We start from the raw sequence: 6403 nt of genomic DNA, 5'->3' as shown, positions 1-6403 counted from the left end.
GTGTGTGTGTGTGTGTGTGTGTGTGTGTGTGTGTGTGTGTGTGTGTGTGTGTGTGTGTGTGTGTGTGTGTGTGTGTGTGTGTAAAACGCTTTGTAGTATTAAACAAAATTCTGTGATCACAATTGTTCAAACCTTGTGGTTGTGCTGTCAGAATAAGCAGATCAATGGCCCAGGCTCGGGTAAGCCCGAAAGAGCCCCTATTATTTATAAGATAATGGATGATAAAGGAGGTATCCTGATCAATGCAGTGGGGAGGGTTATTCAATCCAGTGGTGTTGGAACACCCGGCGGAACAGCACCTCCCTGGGTGAAGACCTGCTCTGATCTAGGACCAGCAGCCTGATGTCTGCCAAAAATATGAATGAATTGCAAATGATTTTAAATTAGGAGATTCAGGGACTTCCCTGGCGGTCCAGTGGTTAGGATTCCAGGCTTTCACAGCCACGGCCCAGGTTCAATCCCTCGTTGGGGAACTGAGATCCCGTAAACCCCACAATGCGGCCAAAAAAAAAAAAAAAATTAGGAAATTCACTTAAAAATAGGCAGAAGAGGGCTTTCCTGGTGGCGCAGTGGTTGAGAGTCCGCCTGCCGATGCACGGGACACGGGTTCGTGCCCCGGTCCGGGAGGATCCCACATGCTGCGGAGCGGCTGGGCCCGTGAGCCATGGCCGCTGAGCCTGCGCATCCGGAGCCTGTGCTCCGCAACGGGAGAGGCCACAACGGTGAGAGGCCCGCGTACCGCAAAAAAAAAAAAAGAAATGTTTGTGTACGCATAGAAAAAAACACGGGAAGACATATGCCTAATGAATAACAGCGGTTACTTCCGGGAAGTATGAAATACCGGGGTGGTGAGAGGGTACTTTTCACTTTATAAACTTGGGCTAATATTTTAAGGTGTTATGTGCCACTTTTGTAATGTAGGAAATAATCATTCACAAAACCTTTTTTCTTTTCTCTGCCATGTTCCTGGTTGGTCTCTCTCCCTGGGATGTTCTCTCCTTCAGATCTGCCGGGAGAACTTCTCTTCACCCTTCAAAACCCCAGCCAAAGATACGAGAGGAAGCCTTATCTGAAGTCTCCCTCCCCTCAGCCCCTCAGAGCTCCCCATTTCCTAACCAATGTCACCGAAGGACAAGGACTGACTGTGCGGCATACAGAGCTGCCTGTCTCTTGCTGTGCAGCCTTGAGCAGGTGGCTTAGCCTCTCTGAATCCTGACTCCTCACCGGTAAAATAAGACCACACTTTGCAGGGTTGTTACAAGGATAATATGTGGAAGGCAAAGGTTCCTCAGTCCTTGGAGAGCTCACCCAACGAGGAGGTCGCCTTCTAAGGCCGTTTCAGTCAGTGGGCTTCAGACTGAGCCCTGATGCCCGTCTCCACTCCTAGAAGCCCAGGGTGTTTGGGGACCTCTTTGTTCTTCCTTCCCCACAGCACCTAAGGCTGCCAGGGATGGGAGGGCCGAAGGGACGGTCCTGGCTGTTCAGCAGGTGCTTTCAGCATTTCCTCCCATCCTGCCCCCAAGCGGGCAGGGTGCCCTCAGATCATCCTCCTGTACAGCTGCGGACACTGAGTACAGGCAGGGCTGGGGCTCCCACTACCCGGGATGGCTCCCCCTGGCATGCAGGCTGGAGCGGGGGCGGGGGGCTTCTCCCAGGAGACGGACGTGGTGGACCCAGCCCAGCGGCCTCCTCCTACCACTCCATCTGTCCCCCCAGCCCACACTGCAGGGCTCCCTAGGGGACCCTGGGAAAATGCCATCCTTATTCCTTCTCCCTGCTCCTCCCCCCAAATTGGGCTGTACTGACCTGGGGGGAGGGCTGTGATCCAGGTTTCCCAGGCGTGGAGGGGACGCTGGGACGGCCCCTCCCCTTCCTCAGAATTTAGGGATGCAGGCGACGTTTCTACACATTCGCTGAGCCCCCTTACACTGCCCAGCTCCACCCTCACCCACAGAGCAGCACGCTGGCCTCCTCTGTGACCACCCCTCCCCGCCGGCCTCCAGCTCGTGCTCTGCAATCCGTCTCTTCAGCCGTGGGGATCTTTCGTAACCTTTTAATTCCATTTATGAAATATTTCAGATAGCCAAAAATATAGCTAACAATACAACACCCCCTCTCCCTGACCCCGTACTGATTTTCTATTCTGTGTAAGAAATCCCCACAGGGACTTCCCTGGTGGTGCAGTGGTTAAGAATCTACCTGCCAATGCAGGGGACATGGGTCCGAGCCCTGGTCTGGGAAGATCCCACATGCCGCAGAGCAACCAAGCCTGTGCGCCACAACTACTGAGCCTGCATGTCACAAATACCGAGCCCATGTGCCACAACTACTAAAGCGCAAGCGCCTAGAGCCCGTGCTCCGCAGCAAGAGAAGCCACCACAATGAGAAACCCGCGCACACAACAGAGTAGCCACCGCTCGCTGCAACTAGAGAAAACTCGCATAGCAGTGAAGACCCAACGCAGCCAAAAGTAAATAAATAAATAAAAATAAATAAATAAATATATATATATATATATATATTTATATATATATATATATATATATACATACACACACACACACACACACACACAGACATAAAATTAAGAGAAAAAAGAAATCCCAACAAACTCAGAAGCTTAGAAGCATACAGGTTTCTGTCTCACGGTCTGTGGGTCAGGAGCCTAGGCACGGTGTAGCTTATGGTCCCACACGGCTGCAAGCAAAATGTAGACCAGGGCTGGGTTCTCATCAGAGGCTGGACCAGGCAAACACTGATTGGCTGTCAGGCTCCCTCTGGTTTCGGCAGAATCGATTTTCTTGCAGCTGTTAAGATTCTTGGCAGCTTCCTCCTTCAAAGCCAGCCAGAGAAAAGACTGCGAGAGGGACCAACATGACAGAGTTTATACAATGTCCTGCAGTCCCGGAATGACAGCAGGCCCCGCTTCTCCCGGGCGTGGGGGCGGGGTAAGCCTAGAACTGGAACTACTGAGTCAAGGGACTCAGCACCCTCACACTGACAGGACAAGGCCAAGAATTTCCACACTGCTTGTCCCAATTAACTTTCCCACCAGCAGGCTTTGGGAATTTCACATCCTCACCACCACCACCTGGTCATGTCAGCCTTTTACATTTCTACCAGTTTTCTGGGTATGAAACAGTCTCGTTGAGGAGAGATCTTTCTGGAACATGCAACTGATCACGTCCCTTTCCCTCCCCCCACTTCAAATCTTCCCAAGGGCTCCCCAGCCCGGGACACATCCAAGCTCTTGGGCCTGGCATCTAAGCCTCTGCAGCCCTCGTCCCCTCAGGCCCAGGCAACCCCTCGATGTTTCGAGGTTCTGACTTTATGAATTTATTGGGAAATAGCCAAACAGGTCACCCGTATGTTTTAAATGTTCACATGAAAGAAGCGAATGTCTTTGGCACACAAAAAGTACGAATGCATTATAACTGCACATCAAGCGATGATTCTGGGGTGTAAGCCCAGGGTTCCTGGCCTTGCGCTGGTGACACCTGGCCTGTCGTGTGACTGCAGGAGTTTGGCAGCGTCCCTGGCCTCGCCCCACAAGATGCCACGAGCACTCCCTCCAAGTCATGACAATTGAAAATGCCTCCAGGGCTTCCCTGGTGGTGCAGTGGTTAAGAACCCGCCTGCCAATGCAGGGGACGTGGGTTCGAGCCCTGGTCCGGGAAGATCCCACATGCTGCAGAGCAACTAAGCCTGTGCGCCACAACTATTGAGTCCATGTGCCACGACTACTGAGCCTGCCCGCCTAGAGCCCATGCTCCGCAACAAGAGAAGCCACCACAATGAGAAGCCCACGCAGCGTGACAGAGAGTAGCCCCTGTTCGCCACAACCAGAGAAAAGCCCAGGCGCAGCAACGAAGACCCAACGCAGCCAAATAAACAAATAAATACATAAATAAATAACATTAAATAACAAAATTAATTTATAAAAAAAAAAGTGCCTCCAGTCATTGCAAATGGCCCCTGGGGAGGGAGCACCGTCCCTGTTGGCACCAGCGGTTTAGAAAAAGATAAATTCCTAGTGCACCCAGGACGGTGCAGACCGAGAACGCAGACGTGTTTACAGTTGCACGATGAACACTTTCCCACCTGGAAATATTATGTTTTCCATGACTGAGCGCTTTGCATCATTTGGAAAGACATCCACTGTCTACATCTAGGGCTCTTCATGTGAGTGAGGCTGAGACCAGAGGCCAATGCCGCCGCCCCTCGCACCACCCCCAGACCCTGCCGGAACGAACCCCTCCCGGCCCTGCCCAGGTGTCACCCGCCGCCCCCCCCTGCCGCCTTCCCAAATGCACCAGACAGGCGTCGCCTCTCGCTCCAAAGTTTGTTGTGTGTCTCATTCTCTCTCCCACAGCCTGGGGCAGGGGCTCCCTGTGTGGGGTGGGTGAAAGGGAGTTGAGTCAGCTGAATTCAGCAGCCACGGCAGGGCTGCAGGCCTCGTGGGGGGCTTGTGTGTGCTTGTGTGCACGTGCATACGCGTGTGTTTACGCATACAGGCGTGCACTGACGCGTGGGGCCTGGGTCTGAGCACGTGTGCGGAGGGTGCTGCCTTGCTGGCCGCCCCATCTGAAAGGGCAGCCCTCTTTCTGCTTTCTCCTCATGGCACCTCTCACTGCCTGATGTTAGATGAAACCTTCACTTGTCATCAGTTTCTTGTATCTTCCCACTAGAGTCAGCTCCGTAAGGGCAAGGCTCCATCTAGTGTGTTCGCTGGCACATACACCTGCGGCACCTAGAAGAGTGCCTAGACCACAGCACAGGTGTGATAAGAGCACAGGAAACATGTGGGACGGGTGGGTGGGTGGATGATGGTATGAATGTGTGCATATGTGTGTCGGCCCTAACTCTGAAAGATGCTTCAGGCTTCTTTGTTCTATACTTTTTCTAGGAAGACGTAGGAAGCCCCGCAACTCAGAAGCTGCAGAGGCCCGTGGGTGTTGGGGGAGCCCCTGGGGGTTGAATTCTCCTGGATGCTTAGGACCAGCTGTTGGAATTGGGATCAGAGCCCTTCCCAGGGCTGTTCCCGGCAGTGCTGGGCTGGGGTCTATGGCACTGTTGGCGGGGAGGTGAGAGCTGCTGCCCTGCAGGCTGGCACACGTCGGACCTTGGCGGTGGGGAGGGTGGTCCCACAAATGATGGCTTCTCTCAGGCGGTAAACGCCCATCTGAGGCTAAATATGGGCCTCCAGAGACCATGTGGCCCAGCCGCAGCGGGTGTTACCTGGGTGGGGATTGAGGGTAAGGATGCAGGGGACCCAGTGGGCACCTGTCCACTGGCTGGGGGTGCTGGGCTGGAAGTTTTCCTGGAGGTCCTGGGGAGGAAAGGCAGGGCTGAGCCATGTCTGTGTTGGGACCTGAGCTGAGACGGTCCTGTTGCGTTTGGAAAAGACAGGCTGTCCCCCACTCCCCTCGCCTGTCTGGCGACCCCACCAGCTGCCCGGTTCCCACCAGCCCACTAGCGTATATGTTCCTCTACCCTTTTCCTCGGACCATCTGTCGACCAGTCCTCCCTTCACTCATCTGTCAGTCTGTCCTTCCATCCATCCGTCTAGCACCCCCCGCCCCCCGTTATCCACACTGCTGTAGTTAACTTACACCAGCAAGCTCTTCCTCTGTTCTAAGCTGTCCTCACAGCAACCCTATGAGGAAAATACTATGATTACCCCCATTTTACAGATGAGATGCGGAGACCGAGGCACAGAGAGGTTAAGTGACTTCCCCAAGAACACAGAGCTAGGAAACGGCCGTGCCGCCTGACCTGACAGGCCGAGCTCTCAACCTCCCAGTCTGTCCGTCTGTCCATCCACCCACCCTTGTAGCTGTCTATCACTCAGTCCCTTCACTCACCGGTCACTGTCCATCCAGCGGCCCATCCATCGCTGTCACCCATCCATCCTGAAGGTAATGCAGTTAGAGAACCAGGGGCCCTGAGGGGAGAGAAGGCCTGAACCGCCCATCTGGCTGGGCTGGGGTTGTTTGGGGTGGGGGGGCTGCCCCAGGCTGGGCAGGGCTGCACAGGGCTGGGGGGAATTAGCCAAGTGACTGCCAGGATCATCTAATTAGGAACGCTAGTGATAAGCAGATAGGATCAGGGGTGATTAGAATCCTTTTAAAAAGCCACTCCATTAATTACAGAGACAGAGAGGGGCCTCTGGCTGCTCAGAATACCAAGTGGCTGCCTAATCGGCCCATCAGCTCACCCTGGGGAGAGTTCCTGGGACCACTGTGTGACCTTGGGTGTGCCCTGCCCTCTCTGGGCCTCCCTGTGCATCAGTTCAGGCTCTGCCCACCATCCTCTGCTCACCCAGGGTCCTCTTTCTCTTCCCAGGCCGTGGCTTCAGGGTGGGCCAGGGAGGCTAGGCTGGCTGCCCAGAGGGGAGGAGCCC

This window comes from Lipotes vexillifer, unplaced genomic scaffold (genome assembly GCF_000442215.2).
Source record: "Lipotes vexillifer unplaced genomic scaffold, Lipotes_vexillifer_v1.1 scaffold1115, whole genome shotgun sequence".
Classification (NCBI taxonomy): domain Eukaryota; kingdom Metazoa; phylum Chordata; class Mammalia; order Artiodactyla; family Lipotidae; genus Lipotes; species Lipotes vexillifer.
This window is presented reverse-complemented; position numbering follows the sequence as displayed.